The sequence below is a fragment of the Lasioglossum baleicum genome, chromosome 2 (genome assembly GCF_051020765.1).
Source record: "Lasioglossum baleicum chromosome 2, iyLasBale1, whole genome shotgun sequence".
In the NCBI taxonomy this organism is placed as follows: Eukaryota; Metazoa; Arthropoda; class Insecta; order Hymenoptera; family Halictidae; genus Lasioglossum; species Lasioglossum baleicum.
The window spans coordinates 2,122,635-2,140,194 of NC_134930.1; positions in this window are offsets into that span (position 1 = coordinate 2,122,635).

The following is a 17,560-nucleotide window of genomic DNA, read 5'->3' on the forward strand; positions in this document are numbered from 1 at the left end:
AAAAGCGACAGGCATTGAAAGATGTAAGAATCCTTAGAATTACTGCAGTTGGAGGCAGAAAATCGTGAAAAACTGCAATTTTTAACATCTTTAAACGTGTTTAGCCGCGGAACTGTGGGTTCGCGACTGTTCCGGATCACTGCCCGCCAAGTTAATCTTGGGCAGCTAGTTCAAATGATAGAATGATCGCAAAAGACAATAATTGATTCGCTTGACTTGATATCGCATGAATACGTTAATGGAAGCGTTTCGTCCCGGACCTGCTAGTGGACTCGTCAGTAAGGCTGATCTAGCAGGCCCTGCCTTATACGCGCGCAGATGATGGTATGAAGATTCGCGTTTGTGATTGAACGCACGCGAGGGATCTCGATTGATTTGATCCGGTTCGCGAGGGATTTCGACCGACGCGATCCCGGTTTGTCGGGTGTCCTGATCACTGGACGACGAACTACCGTGATGCTAACTTTCCACATGTTATAAACGATTGACAAGACAACGGCTCGTGCGTTGTACTTGTCTACCCGAGGACTGGAGAATGTCACGGCGTTAGAGCGTAAAACTCAACTGAGCGATTTCGTCTTCCAGTCCTGGCGCGATGCTCGTTGGATTCTCGAATATGAAATAAAATGCACTGATTGGTTCCTGCAGAAAGTTGCATTTCCCAATCAGTACACACTTTGACTCCTAGGACCTCCTTCCCGTAGCTCTGAATGAGGCCCTAGGAAGGAGGAGTGGGGTGAGATCTTACTCGGTCGACGACGCGACGGTTCCAGGTAATTCGAGACCCTGCGTAACGGTCGCGGACGGTCCTTCAGGGACAAAATTTATGACACCGTGTAATTTCGAGGGTGTAGAAAAACTGAACGTTAAACAGATGCCTTGACTGGTCGCCGAATGACCCTAGTTGTTTAATCCTTGAGGAGGATATTTAGGCACGTTCGCATCATAAATCCTGTCCGAAGGAAACCTACGAATTCTATTCCGGTACGACGGAACAAAACGTATGTAGCTCATTACAACGTCGACCGATTTTGATAAAATTTCCGAATATGTTTAATTGATACAGATCTCTACGAAACGTGTTTTCTAAATTTTCCATATAAGCCCACATAAAAAAAGTTGAAAAATACAACTTTTAGTAGTTCCTCTGCAATTCCGACAACTTATAGTTTTCTTCAAAAAATTTTGTCACGTTCTGCAAACCAATTGTTCTAACTTCTATAAAAATTTCAAGTCGTATATTCCAATATTAAAAAAGTTATGGTGTTTTTAAGAGTGTCCGAATATTAGTGGGAGTCACTGTATCAATAAGGATCCCGCACCAATATTGATTATGTTCCAAATTATCTACCCTCAGCGTGTTTCACATTAAAAACAGTGAATTACTTTTAATCAATCAAAATAAAACACATTTGATGATAACTCATGAAAAAGTATTGTTTTTGTACTACTCCTGTTCACAAAATTTAACTATTTAACTCTTTTTCTTTTTAACATTCAAGTACTTTCAAATATAACAATCGACTCTTCAACATTAGACTTTTACTTGAGACCCTTCGGCTCATAGGTCATTAATAGTATTTCTGTTTTGTGTAGTGGCTAATATGAATTTGATATGATTATTGACAGAACTCCCTATTGGTATAAAAGGATTTTTCACCGATTCTTAAATACCTCGTTTATTTACAGTTTTCTTGTTAAAAAACTGCTACTACTATATGATTTACTGCTTTGATCCTATAACTTTTATTTGAAATATTTTCGCATATTGTTTAAAATAACGAAGATGTTCCAGGTGGTCAGAGTTCGTGGGACACACTGCATTAGATTGTGCGGGTTTATACGAATTTACGTTTTTAAATGAAATTGAGGGAACTATCGCGAAATCAAACTCTAATTACCTTATAATATGGATCTGATAACACTGTCCAACACCAAATTTGATTTCAATATACTGTTGGGTCCTTCTTATAGAGTTTTTTGCGCTGATTCCGAATCTGGTTTTAATTTTTTCCCTATACGTCCAGTTTTTGAGAAAATGGAATTTTAAAAAAAGACATATTTTTCAACTTTAAACAAATATTGCGATGTTATTATAAAAGATATTGAATTGTTGTTTACAGCAAAAGATTCTGTAGACTTTCCCGAATACAGTGATATCCAATATTAATACATTATGATTGTTTAAACATGTTTAAACAATGATTAAAGACGGAGATGCACCACTTTTGCACCAATTTTTGCGGATATTTTCGAATTTATCTCAAAAAATAAGGGTCCAGCGAAAAATTGAACTATACCACGCGAAAGAGCAGACTTTTATCTTGAGAAACCCCCCTGTGAAGTTTGCATGGTCGACGTTTTTACCGAACCAGAAAGCAAAATATCTTTGCCCGACATGCGTTGACGCCAGTGGTGCTCTTCCACTAGCGCGGTCGTTCGTCGGGATACGGCGCGTGGCTATGAGCGCGCAATTATGTCAGCTTACTTAAATGTAATATTTTATTAAATGTTATATTATTGTTATTTATTATTTATTAGTATATTTATTCTGTATAAATTATTTTATGTATTTTTTAATGTTAGTCTCTCGTTTATAGTATATTTAATACAAAAAATACCTTTTGTAACAAAAAAATAATTTATTCACACACTACACTATTACACTATTTACAATGCTAATATATATGTGTACACTATTCAGATATAATACACTATATCGATTTAATATGGAGCAAACTATTTTAATTATGTATTTAAGTCAATAAAAATAGTCCCGTTTATATTGTGTTTGGACTTATTTTACTCGGAAGAATCTCGAGTGTTCATTGGCACTATAATTACAATACATAGATAAGACGACAATTACTGAAAATAAAATTTTTCAGTCACCGCATTGCAGACTTTCCTTACATTGTATGTATTCCGTTGTCCGTAGACCGTCATTTATTTCAAAATATCGTGTTGGTTCTTAAGAAAACTGATGCCAGAGTTCAGTTTCGGCTTTGCGTTTGTTGAAATCAGTCGTGTCAAGCATTTCAAATCTGCATTGCTACGTATAAAACTTCATAAAAAACATTTATAGTTATTTATAGTATTTTAGTTGTTGTGTATATGATATATGTATTTTAGTAGTGTATTATATCTGAGTAGTGTACACATATATATTAGCATTGTAAATAGTGTAATAGTGTAGTGTGTGAATAAATTATTTTTTTGTTACAAAAGGTATTTTTTGTATTAAATATACTATAAACGGGAGACTAACATTAAAAAATACATAAAATAATTTATACAGAATAAATATACTAATAAATAATAAATAACAATAGTATAACACATTTAATAAAATATTACATTTAAGTAAGCTGACATAATTGCGCGCTTATAGCCACGCGCCGTTTCACCGCAGCGCGCCGCGCCGTATCCCGACGAACGACCGCGCTAGTGAAAGAGCACCACTGGCGTCAACGCATGTCGGGCGAAGATATTTTGCTTTCTGGTTCGGTAAAAACGTCGACCATGCAAACTTCACAGGGGGGTTTCTCAAGATAAAAGTCTGCTAATTCGCGTGGTATAGTTCAATTTTTCGCTGGACCCTTATTTTTTGAGATAAATTCGAAAATATCCGCAAAAATTGGTGCAAAAGTGGTGCATCTCCGTCTTTAAACATTGTTTAAACATGTTTAAACAATCATAATGTATTAATATTGGATATCACTGTATTCAGGAAAGTCTACAGAATCGTTTGCTGTTAACAACAATTCAATATCTTTTATAATAACATCACAATATTTGTTTAAAGTTGAAAAATATGTTTTTTTTTCAAAGCCATGATTTTCAAAAACTGGACGTATAGGAAAAAAATTAAAACCAGATTCGGAATCAGCGCAAAAAACTCTATAAGAAGGACCCAACAGTATATTGAAATCACAAAAAAAGTTGAAATTTGTTGGACAGTGTAATGTAGAAATAAAGTAGTGCTCTGTTACATATTTCAGGAGATTACACTTATCTTATCGCTTATGGAAGGTCTTCGTACATGAACCGATGAAGATTCTTAGTTTAGTTATTTACGTTATTACATTTCAATTGAAAATGTCGACAGTACGACGTTACGTTTAAATTTTAATTGTTACATTATGTATTACCAAAATTTTGCATGTACAGTCAGTCATAAAACTCTCCGTACACCGTAGAAAGATTTATTTAAAGTAGCATAATTTTAAAACAAATGGTAATAGATAAATAATTCTTGCGTCGTTACGTTCACAAACATAACGTTTATTAACAGTGCAAAAAAGCTATGTTACATTTGTCTGTTAACAAATGAACAAAGGCAAAATTCAAACTCAACGGAAACGAGGTCCAAAAAGTCGGCGTACACGTAACATAATTATTTACTAGTGGTCAGTTGGGCCGCCTGTTAATATTATAATTTCTTGCACCCTCTTTGGGATTGTTTGGACTAATTTTTGCGTTGTACTTGCCTGAATATTTTCCCATTGCAACAATATTTCAGATTTTAGGCTTCCCTTGTTTTTAAAATTGTGTATTTTTTCAAATTTCTTTTTATTTCTCCCCACAAATGTTCGATTGCATTAATATCAGTAGATTGTGGAGGTGTATGCAGCTGTTTCGGGACATTGTGTAATACCCATTCCTTCACTTTCTTAGCCATGTGCTTAGTATTGTTATCTTGCTGGAAGATAAACGACACTTCAAGATGTAATTTTCTGCCACTCTCTGTTTTTTCAAATTTTCTTTAAAAATGTTCAAATATTTATGCTGATCCATTATCAGTGATGGGCAAATTTTATTATAAACTAGCTTTTTCCCGCGGCTTCGCTCGCACAGAAAACCGTTTAATGCCCTCGGAAATTAATATTGTTTCTCTATAAAACCTTTTAACCCCCCATGCCGCCATCTTAGATTTCAAAACCCCTTTTCACCCTCCTAGGGGATCAATTTTTTAAAATGCCGAAACACACAGGTGTTTGATTAATTATATCAAAGAGCATTTGGACCAAGTTTCAAGCAAATCCGACCACGAACAAAATATTCCTCATACAAACGTTGCAACCCCTTTTCACCCCCTTAGAGGTCGAATTTTTAAGAATGCCGAAACAGGTGTTTGATTATTTGTATCAAAGAGCATTGAGACCAAGTATGAAGTAAATCCGACTACGAACAAAGTATTCCTCATACAAACGTTGCAACCCCTTTTCACCCTCTCCGGGGGTTGAATTTTTTGAAATGCCGGAACAGGTGTTTGATTAATTATATCAAAGAGCATTAAGACCACGTATGAAGTAAATCCGACTACGAACAAAATATTCCTCATACAAACGTTACAACCCCTTTTCACCCCCTTGGGGGTTCAATTTTTTAAAATGCCGAAATAGGTGTTTGATTAATTATATCGAAGAGCATTAAGACCAAGTACGAAGTAAATCCGACCACGAACAAAATATTCCTCATACAAACGTTGCAACCCCTTTTCACCCCCTTGGGGATTGAATTTCGAAATATCCTTTCTTATCCCTTGTATAGATCATAAGGGAAACCTCTGTGCAAAATTTCAGCTTTCTAAGTCCAAGGGTTTAGCCTGGGCGTTGATAGGTGAGTCAGGACTTCGCTTTTATATATATAGATAATAAATAAACGTGTGATTTTAATTGCAAACTAGAGGGTTATTGTGGCTCGCTCGCTCGCGAGTAGGGTTGTTTTTGCTCGCTCAGTTCGCGAGCTCGCGGATAGTACTGCTCTTGCGAAAGGGTTAGTGGTACGCATGGCTAGTAGTACCTATAGCTATTAATGTTTTTTTTATTTGGTGTGTGACTCTCCACGAGCCACACAAAGAACTTCCCGATTCGTTAGTTGCAGTATATTATTATCATTATTAAGTGTACGTTTTAATAAGATTATATGTTTTCAGGGAAATTCAATAGTTTTCTACTTATCAAAATGTTTGCTATATGACGTCGCATTAAACCAACTTCGTAGGCTCGCTGCTCGCTTGGTTCCTTGTTATAGCATACTAATGTTGCAAAATAAATTGTCTTAATTAGTTTTTCGCAAACGATACAACTCCTCATTATCCGGGTTTGCAATATTGATCTTGGTTTTCTTCGATACTGTTAATTTAAATTGTCCCAAAATATATAAACCGCGCTCAATTTTGAAACTCTGCTCAGTGCTACATACAACATTTGTAAAGTTCGCATTTCTGATTTTTTAAAATCCAAACATACTTTCTCGTATGTTTGTCCCTGACTTTTATGAATCGTAATCGCTTCAGCAGGAACCACTGGAAATTGACTACGTGTGATTTGATATTTTTCCTCACTCGACATATTTACTTGATTCGATATTTTTATTATTGGTGTTAAATTTTGATCAATATTTGCATTTTTCATATAATCACGATAACGAGTTCTTACTTTCACTCCTACTCTGGGCAATTGAAAATCTAACCACAATATAGACGGAATTTTGGTATTTTCTTGAAAAGTAATAAATTTTAATATTCCGCATGTGTGTGTGCTCCATTAACCAAGCCGTTTTCAACATCAATGTTATTAATAATTATCATATAGTTTATATTAATTTTCAATTTAATCTCAGTTAATAATTCGTTTTGAACTGATTGTTTTTTTAAAGATTGTAATATAAATTTTTTTTGTACTTTCATCGATATTCTTTGAAAATGTATTCTCGGGAGTAGAGATGATTAACTCACTCTTGCATTGGGATAATTTTCGATTATTGTAAGCGGAAACATCATCATAAGGTACAAAAAAATTTTAAAAACTAAAAAACTACTTGACCAAAATGGACCAAAATCTGATCAGCTCTAAGTTACAGCGGGGCACATCGATTGCATCATTCATCATCCTGATCGCGTTGTTACTTTTTCTGAAAACGTTAACGAAAAATTGGATGACATAAAAATGATGACTGAAAATAGTCTAAAATGACTCCAATGAGACCATGAAACGTGAAGTTAATAATAACTAAACTTTTTATTTAAATAAAAGTAATTTAAATAATTCCAAAAGTGATCTATTTATTATTTCTTATTTGCAAATATATTATTATTTATTATTTGGATTCTGTGACGTGGAAATCAAATAAATAGTTTTTGGTCTTCTCTTATTTCTTGTATTTTGTATTGTAAGCAATGAACACGTGCGCGTTTTTTGTCTGCTATTGCTATAGCAACCTTTTCAAGTACACCGCCGCGCCGCACAGTGGTGCCAAATGGCCAAAAAGCGGAAAAAAATCTATAAAAACCAAACCATCCAACAAATTTGCTTGAAAATTTGTGGAAAGCATGCCACAGGTACAACAGTTATGTGGCAAGAACATAAATATTTATTTATTTATTAATTAATTTATTTTTTCATTAAAATTTTTTTTACATGTTTTACTGTTCTCCGATTTTGATGAAATTTAAATATGTTATAGATTTCAATATTTTGAACAACTTTTTCCTTTTCCAATATAGGGGGGTCGCTTTTAGTTTTCGAGATATTCGCATTTTCGTAAGCAGGAACTGACCAGGAGCCGTAAGAGCTGTGTATGTGTACATAGTACATACCAAGATTTTCACCACTTTTAACCACTTATACCTCGTGTGTATGTGAATCAATTTCGATGAAATTTTCAGTATATATATAACTAACGTAGATCTACTAAACGTATATTTTAAATTTTCTATACGGGGGGACAAATAAAAAAAATTTTTAAACTGCCTTTTTTTACGTAATTGCTAGGAGTGCGCGGGTTCCCGCATATACGGGTTCGGGTCGAGCCGGAGAAAGTCGAGCGAGCTCGAGCGAGTACTCGAGACATCTGAATGTTCGAGTAGCTTGATCGCATCGAGTAGCTTGATCGCATCGGGTAGCTTGATCGCATCGGGTAGCTTGATCGCGTCGGATGCTTGATCGTCACGGATAGCCGGAGACATTCGGATTACATTATTACATAGATTAGCCAAACTCGGACGCGATCTTTTTATACTCGTGATTAAATTTGATTTCGGTTTCGGCTATGATTCTGATGATTTCGATGATTTTTTATAATGTTATACAAATCAACATTTTGAACAAATAATTACAAAAATTTGTATTATTATGTATTATTAAAGTATTATCTATTATTATTCTTTATTTGAACAATTTTTTAAATAAGTAATCTTTTATAATATTTTTAAATAAGTAATCTTTTATTATATTTTTACAAGAACGCTAACAGTCGAATGATTTTAATGGCTTTGTTCACGCGACAGAAACGTGCAATTTCCGCACGTCGTTTGTTTTAGTCTTTCCTTTGTTTTGACGGTTAAAACGACTTTGTTGCATTTCAGATTATTGAGATACAGCTAATGTCCGATACTAGGTGCTGTCCGGGGCTAGGGGAACTCCCCCTATATAAATATATATATATATTACAGATATTTATTTATTTAAATAATCGTTTTGACAATAAATTCTTATTGAAACAATAATTCAAATAATGTAAAATAAACAAGTTTCTATACATTATAAAAATTTATTTATTTAAAAATTGTTTAAATAAATAATAATAAATAGCTATATAAATAATAAGTATACAAACGGATTTGTATACATTATATTTTGCAGCATAAAAATTTATTTAAATAATTGTTTAAATAATAAATACGTATTTAAATAATGAGTATATAAATAAAATTGTAAATATTACAGAAGATTACTTATTTAAAAAATTGTTCAAATAAAGAATAATAATAGATAATAGTTTAATAATACATAATACTTAATACTAATTTTTGTAATTATTTGTTCAAAATGTTGATTTGTATAACATTATAAAAAATCATCGAAATCATCAGAACCATAGCCGAAACCGAAATCCACAACCGAAATATATATATATTGTATATTTCGTCTTATAAAACCGAGTACATAATTTAGGACCGCATTAGTGCGAATTACGAATCGTATGTTTAATCACGAGTATAAAAAGATCGCGTCCGAGTTTGGCTAATCTATGTAATAATGTAATCCGAATATCTCCGGCTATCCGTGACGATCAAGCATCCGACGCGATCAAGCTACCCGATGCGATCAAGCTACCCGATGCGATCAAGCTACCCGATGCGATCAAGCTACTCGAACATTCAGATGTCTCGAGTACTCGCTCGAGCTCGCTCGACTTTCTCCGGCTCGACTCGACTGTCGGGTTCCCGTAAATTTACGGGAACCCGCGCACTCCTAGTAATTGCTATTCTTTCAAAAAATTTTTTGCACGTTATTTAGTAAACAACAGCATTTAATTGATCACAAAAAATCAGATCGTTTGGTAAAAGTTTGGATACATGTGACTGACTACAGTTAGAAAAAATTGGTCGCAGAGCCAGGTTTGCAGGAGTTCGCAGCCAAAACCTGGTTGGATATGTACTTTAAAGTGTGTTGCATGATTTGCAACAAGTTTTATCTTGGCGCTTTTTGGCGCAAACAAGTTATGTCAAATTAAACTTTAATTCTACTATTCAAAATAGCTCTTTTTCAATTTGTGTTTTAGATAAATAAATGACACTTACATTAATTAAAGCTACGTTAAATAAATCATCTATTATAAACATAATCAAATTATAATATTGTTCAAGTGTTAATGTTTTAGATTCTTGTGGCTGCGTTTATACGTAGACGCATTTATAAGCCAAAATCGCAGGTTTCCTTTTCCCAAACTTTCATGTCATATTATTCATAGAAATAAGTGATACTTACAAAAAATTTTTATTGGTTTAAATTCTCCAACTATATAGTAAACGAAATTGCAATGAAAAATCTATGTACCTAACATTCGAAAAATTGATTTTTTCCCTGCTCGCACCACTGTGCGCCGCACATTGCGTGCTCTTTTTGGTGTCATTACATTTGGTAAAGATTCGTGATTATAAGCCAAGAAAGTTTAAATCCGAATATGTCCGAATTCAAATCTTATAGTCTATGTAGTATTAAGCGTTTAGCAGCGTTTCGCGTACGCCCGCACGTTCGGCTACGCTTGGCCTCAAATGAAAAACGTGGTAAAAGAAACATTATCCGAGGAAGAAATTTCTGATGTATTTTCGGATGAAAATTAATGGTAATAATTTTCAAATGTTCTTATAATATACCGGGTGACTCATTTAAAGTGAAACAAACGTATATCTTGGAAATTAAGCATTTTGGAGAAAAATGTTACAGACAAAAGTTGTATAGTTTCGAAATGGTGTCATTGATTTGACCTTGGATAGTCGTTTGAAAATTACGTGAAGGTCATCTTCAATTCCTTAAATAGAAACCCCTATTTTTTATTGCATACTCTTGTAGCTTGTTTTCAGAGCTTTCCAAAACGCTATAATAAAATATTTTTTTCTTAAATATTTTTCAAGTTATAATAGTGCAAATATTCCACTACCGCCTCGCTTTTCCAGGAGTTCTCGATAATCTGAGAAAAAAATGTTTCCAACAGAAGAGGAACAGTATTCGGACGTCTACAAATTTCAATATATAAAAGCTGAAAAAAAACTTTTTTTTCAAACAATTGAGGTAAATTTGATTTTTTAAATACTAAAATGTATTTTGGATTTCATAATGTTGTAGCTGATCTTAAGACGAATCCAACGATATATAATATTGTAACCTTGAGCCTACAAATAACGCTGAAATAGTTTTCTCCACTTTCTCAGGCCAAATACCCCACTGTGCTCCGCACAGTGGGTCAAATCGTCGTTCTAGCTGTTCACGCCTATTTCACCATTATTTCAAAACATAAAAACAAAATTAAATATGTCGTTGGATTCGTCTTGGCGTCAGCTATAACACTATTGAGTATAAAATATATAGTTATAAATAAATAATCAAGGTGACCACAATTTTTTACTGGAAAGACCTGATCGACCTGCAGTCTGGCTATGTAAGGAAACACCACCACATCAGTGACACAGTTCTCATAAATATGATTAAAGAACACCTTGGGATCGGCGAATATAATCCGATTCTTATGTATACGGATGGCTCAAAAAAAAATAATAGCTCATCAAACGGAGCAGGTATCGTTACAAAAAAGGACAACCTATGGGATGAGGAGGGACTTAGCATTAACAAAATTGCCACTATCTATACCACCGAGTGCATTGCAATTAGCGAAGCTATTAAAATAGCAGAGGAAAAATATCTAAAGGACGATGAGAAAATAATTATACTAACAGACTCAGAGAGTGCCCTGTCGGGTCTATTAAACATTTCTTCAGGTAAGGCTATCAACCCATGGATTAAAAAGATTGCCAAACAAGCTAACAAATTTAACATGAATGGTCTCAAAAGAGTCTTATTTGCATGGATACCTGCACATATGGGAATTGAAGGTAATGAAAGAGCGGACCAGATAGCAAAGGAAAGAACGGAGTACGAACATGACGAGGATATCAAAATCCCAATTAGTGACATAATTAATCATATCAAGGATAAAAAATGGCAAAAGTCAGACCTTAAACACGTAAGGGAAGGTACTCACAAGGGAAAAAAATATTTTGAAACGTTGGACAACAACATTGGCAATAGAAGACCTTGGTTTGAATCGATAAAAAATATAGAAAGGCACTCCATCAACATACTGAGTAGAATTAGAGCCAATCACTACAATTTAGCAGCCTCTCTCTATAGGAAAAATTACGTCACTTACTCACAATGCGATTGTGGACATGAGAATGAGGATATAGATCACATCATATGGAACTGCCCGCTATACGAGGAGAAAAGAGGGAAGCTTCTTAGATTTTTCGCCAGGAAAGATATTATCCAGAATGAGGAAGTTCTAAAGCTACTATGTAAAAAAGATGATTCGATATTAAGATCAATAGCTATTTTCCTGATCCAATTAGATAAAGCAATATAACTATGCCTCAATAGTATCCCTAATAATAAGCTGTAAACCAATGTAATGTAAACATAAGTAATGTGATTTAATTAAGATAATCAAAAGAACCATGTTAAATATTAAAAACATGTAAATCATAGGAAGTAAGAAAAACGTTTTGTAAGAATTAAATGTATTGACAAGCTTGCATTGGGCAAATAGAGCTGCGGCTCTCCAACGCCATCTCTGTATCCTACACGGGGAAAAGAATAAACCATTAAAAAAAAAATTACTGAATTTTTTTGTACTGAGATTTGTAGTGTTACGAGCCAGGGCCGCGAACAGCACGAGTGGCCAGCGAAGGGTTGTTACCCTAGGAATATGGTATCAATTTGTTAGTCAAGGTGCGCGGACGAACCCAATGCGAAATTGGGGAGTCACTAGGAATGACGCGCAGACGAACCCGATACGAAATCAGGGAGCTGCTAGGAGGTTGTATAACGACGCGGACGAACCCAATACGAAATTGGGGAGCCGCTAGGGTGGATAAGTCTCTGTTTGGACAATTGGAATGTCGCGAACGAACCTGATGCGAAATCAGGGAGTCGCTAGGATAATTAGTAAGCCTCGTAACTAATATAATTTAATTGATACAATCCGAGCGGTAAGATTGTATCGTGTGGGGACGTTCAATTACTTGATTAGGATATTGGACAACAATTATGGGTTGAATGAATTTGCGTTAATTATCAAAGAACACAAATATATTCTGACTATAAGAATTCGTATTACAATTGTGTAATTGTCGCGAATGGATTGAATTTAGGATAGAAAGAATTGAAAGATGATATTACCTAAACTAACAATAAGATGCACGGTGTTGACGCGCTGGCAATGCGGGGATCTCGGAGTAACCTTATCACTGCCTAATAGATTTTACACCGAACTCGCGGAATCTATAAGGTTAAACTTGATTCGAAGGGAACTTTAGCCCGATCTCACTGGTAGTTGACTTCCGAGATGCAGCACGACGCGACACGATTCGTGATTACGACAGTACTGGCCCGCGAGAGTAGAAATGGAAGGGCTTATATAACAAGACCTTCAGAAGATCTTGAAAACGACTATAATCGGAACATTTTGTTATATCACCATATTTGCCCCCTTTAACAGTACAACTTTTCTCTCTAACATTTTCTTCTATCTCTAATCCTAACGGAGCTATTTAGGTGGCCTGTTTCTCGTGAACCACCCGGTATAGCTCTGCAATGACAGGTGGTACTTGTCAGTACCCTTCAAGTGAACATTCGTATTTTCTTAACAACCAGTTGGTCGTGCGTACGTTTGGGCCCTAAAGTAACTGTTTAGAGATATGTAAGCGCTTAGGCTTAGGGAAACAAGAGGTTTCCACGGAGTTCCTTGATGAAACCAGATGGGCGAGACTAATCGAGGAATTTGGGTAAAGTCACGCAACCTCTTGGAGGAGCTTCTCCAATTTCTCATAAATAGACAGTCAAAGTCTCGAATCGGTCGAGGACAGGAAGTCGTAATTCTCAGTCAAAGACCTCTTGGGACTCCCTCGGACCTCTCTCTCGCTCGGTCCCACGACCCTTGTTTTGGCGGGCTTTCGCCCTCGCGTGTACCCCGCTCTCGTGCGCGCACTATTGAGGCACCTCCACCACCAATCACCATCGAACTGCAACCGAAGACGGGCCACCCGACTAATCAACGTCCAGCTGAAGGATCCCAATTTTCCTATTGGCCAAGGAAAAGGAAGCTGGAAGGAGACAAACTTCAGGACGAGGCGAACACGAGGAAGATACATCAAGATTTTCTCAGATTCTTTCCGACTGTCGATTTAGTAGCACCTCCCTCTAGAAACCTTGTACATAGCGGCAGTCGAATTCTCACTTAGCTTAGCAATAAAGTACACTGTTTACAACGCATTTCAACTTAGTTCTTCCCTTTGTGGGGAGTGGTCCTTCGAGACGAACAAAATTAGTTGGCACACTACGTGCAAGTATACGAGAAGCTCGAACGATCTACTGATCGACCACGAGCAATCCTCAACAGTAACCTAAACAGTTATGTAGATTTATCTAGGGTAGCTCTGTTCGTTTATCTAGGACGGTTCCTGCCAGAGATGATATTGAACACCTGTTCGTCATCCGTAACAGTAGAAGACTGTATACTGATTACTTTTTGTAGGAAACATTTTTTTGTCACACCACCGGAAATATCTGAAAACTCGTGTGAATAATTAATAATATTTGAAAACTGGCTGTTCAGGCTTTCAAACGAGAGTGTGTTTGAATGAAGGAATGAATTTTATGACATTTAATGAAGTAACAAAAATGTGTTACTATATGCCTTATTTAAAGAATTACAAATATTCAAACAATAATAAGTATTATATTTTACAACGTTACTAACTATTATATAATCCATAAACAACCACACAGAAAAATCTATACAATAATTCTGATTAACAAAGATAATAACATTTTTATTAGAAATATATTACATATAATATATATCATATATTTTTGTAAAAAAACGTAATGTAACTATAGACCTACAATAGACCTACTCATGATCGAAATACATTTTTTACAGATTACTGGTTACTGGTTTAAAAACTGTAATTTACAGAAAATACATAAAAATTATAATTGGATACACACTACCTGTATTCAAATGTTCAAAAAAATACATTAATATTACAGGTAAAAAAGTGAACAGAAAATAAAAAGACAACAGAAAGTAAAGCATATGGCATCCGCCATTTTGTTTTTGTACTTTTGACATCAAATTTATAACCAGCGACCTGAAAAACCTCATAGTATCAATTTTGAATTAAAAATTGTAGTACTCCTTCCTATCTTGGCCACGATTTCGATCGAACTCCCCACTGTGCGCGAGTCACGCGACGCTTTAGAATATCATAACTTCGGACTTGGGATTAGTTGGGATCTGAATTTTGCATGAACTTTCAGAGGAGATCTTGCCGAAAATGTTCCACTTTGTTAGAACACACGAATCGACACGAATGACAACTTTATCCCTTGTCAAAGGTGAAAAACTTTTACGACTTTCCATAATTGACTAAATATTTTTTTTTATAATAAATTATGAACAATGAAAAGCCGCTCCGCACAGTGGGCCAGATCGACGCGCTAGCCGTTCATGAGCTAAAAAATCGAAGTCCACATATCGATTTTTAACGAATGTACAATGTTACTTAAATGTCCATTACATTCGAAAACGATAATAATAATTACAGTTACTAAAAACTCTCGTCACAATAAGCGTTCAAAAAGCAAACATTTTCAGATACGATTTATCACCGAAAAAAATCCTTTTCTTCATAACGGTGTCCTGGAAAACCTACCGAAGATTAAGTGGCCAATTTTTTTTATATGAAGTATGTATATCTATGTTGAGAACGTACCAGGAACTAAACAATATTGTTCATAATTTATTATAAAAAAAATATTTAGTCTACTAATTGTAAGGAAAATCGTCGAAGTTTTTCATATTTCACAAGGGATAAAGTTCTCATTCGTGTCGATTCGTGTGGTGTGACAAAAATATGTTTCCTACAAAGAGTAATCAGTACACAGTCTTCTACAATACAAAAAAAGTCAATAATTTTTTTTAATAAAAAATTGTGGTCACCTTAATTATTTATTTATAACTATATATTTTTTACTCAATAATGTTACAGCTGACGCCAAGACGAATCCAACGACATATTTAATGTGGTCTTTATTGTTAAAATAATGGTGAAATAGGCGTGAACTGCTAGAACCCGATCTTTTTGAACAAAAATCTGCCGAGAAATCAGCTTTTCATCGATTCAATTGGAATTGTTTTTTAAATGTTCGTGCAGGACTATACTTTGATGAAGTGCTGCGCGAAAATCGTTAACTGTCACAATCAAGAATCCTTATCTACAAAGTCCAATAACTCCGATACTTGATCCGCCCATACCATAAATTTGCATGTCCCAGCTGAGTTGCCGACACTTCTTAACCCTAAACCCAAAACCGCAAAATTTTAAACTGAAAATCTGGCCCTGACTATTACCAATAGAATAGAATTACATTCGGCACTTATGAGACTTACCATTAATTTATTGATCCAACAGCAGCATTTTCGCTTCTTGAGAAAGAACTTCCTTGTGCTTGCCGTCCTTTATTCTTAGAGAGCTTATAAGTAGATCGGATGATAATAACATATGCCGTATAATATCTATATTTGTCTTATTGCGGCATCACATTCGGGAGTTTTCAGCTCGTGATTTCCTGAAGACTTTATTATTTGCCTCTTGTGGTTCTTCTGAATATAAACCAATTGGCAGATCAAATGTAGCAAGTACTTCACTTTGCCATGTTGCAGTACCTTATGAACTGATGGAGGTAGTTTATACCATGGAAAAATTTTAATGCACAATTTAGTCGTCTCTGAACAATATTCTTTGAATTTCACAGAATCAGCTTTCTTGTCACATGTAATTACCTAAAGAATGTTATGCAATCTTGTGATAATAACCGCGTTTAATCCAGTCACTGCAGCAACTGATTCGGCTTATCTAAAGATAGTTTGGACCACGCAAATTTATGGTATGGGCGGATCAAGTATCGGAGTTATTGGGCTTTGTAGATAAGGATTCTTGATTGTAACAGTTAATGATTTTCGCGTAGCATGTCATCAAAGTATAGTCCTGCACGAACATTTAAAAAAAAATTCCAATTGAATCGATGGAAAACTGAGTTGTCGGCAGATTTTTGTCCAAAAAGATCGGTTTCTGGCCGCGGTCTGATTGGTCCGTGGTTTTTCATTAATAACTCCTTAACAAAGCCGCGAACGCCATTTTTGCAAAGGAAACTGTTGCTTAAAATGATCTCAGGAACCTCCCATTTCCTGATGTTAAAGGAATTTTGGGACACCCTGTGTATATTTTGTACCATATCTCTTACTAGCTGTTTACGTTTTTAAAAATAAGAAGCTGTTATTTACAAATAGTACCGACCACTTTCTCGATTTACGCGGATCGCTTAAGGCAGTGGTCCCCAACCCCCGGTCCGCGGACCGGTAGTGGTCCGTGGATCAAATGGTACCGAGCCGCCCAAGGAACTTTAAATTATTTCCATTTTATGAAGGGAGACTTCAATAGAAAGCCGAACATAGAGAAGGACAGAATGAAATAAGGATCGGGTGACCGAAGCGTGTCGCCGTCGCCGGCACAGTTTAAAGGCCCGTGCGTCATTACAATGTAACAATTTTAACGTTGTACATTTGTAAGAGAGTAAATGCTCGAGGAGGATTTGACAATAGTATTTATTTCGACCTTTCAATAGACTGTTCCGAAAAAGACTGAGTACTCTTCGTACGGCGTTGCCCACGAAGCCTCGGCCGATCGTCTTTTACACATTTGTTTAACGGACATGATCGTCCTTTTACACACGTGCTGCTCATTTATTTAACAGACATTCACTTGTTTAACGGACATTCACACACACACTCACACATGCATACCCGTCTCTATCCTACACATTTAACAATTTAACATATTTAATCTTCTTCGGCAGTGGCGTTGTAGCTTTGGTAAAGAGAAGGTGTGTATCGCTCTTCTCTCTGTTCACCGGTATTTTCTCATGTTTAGTAG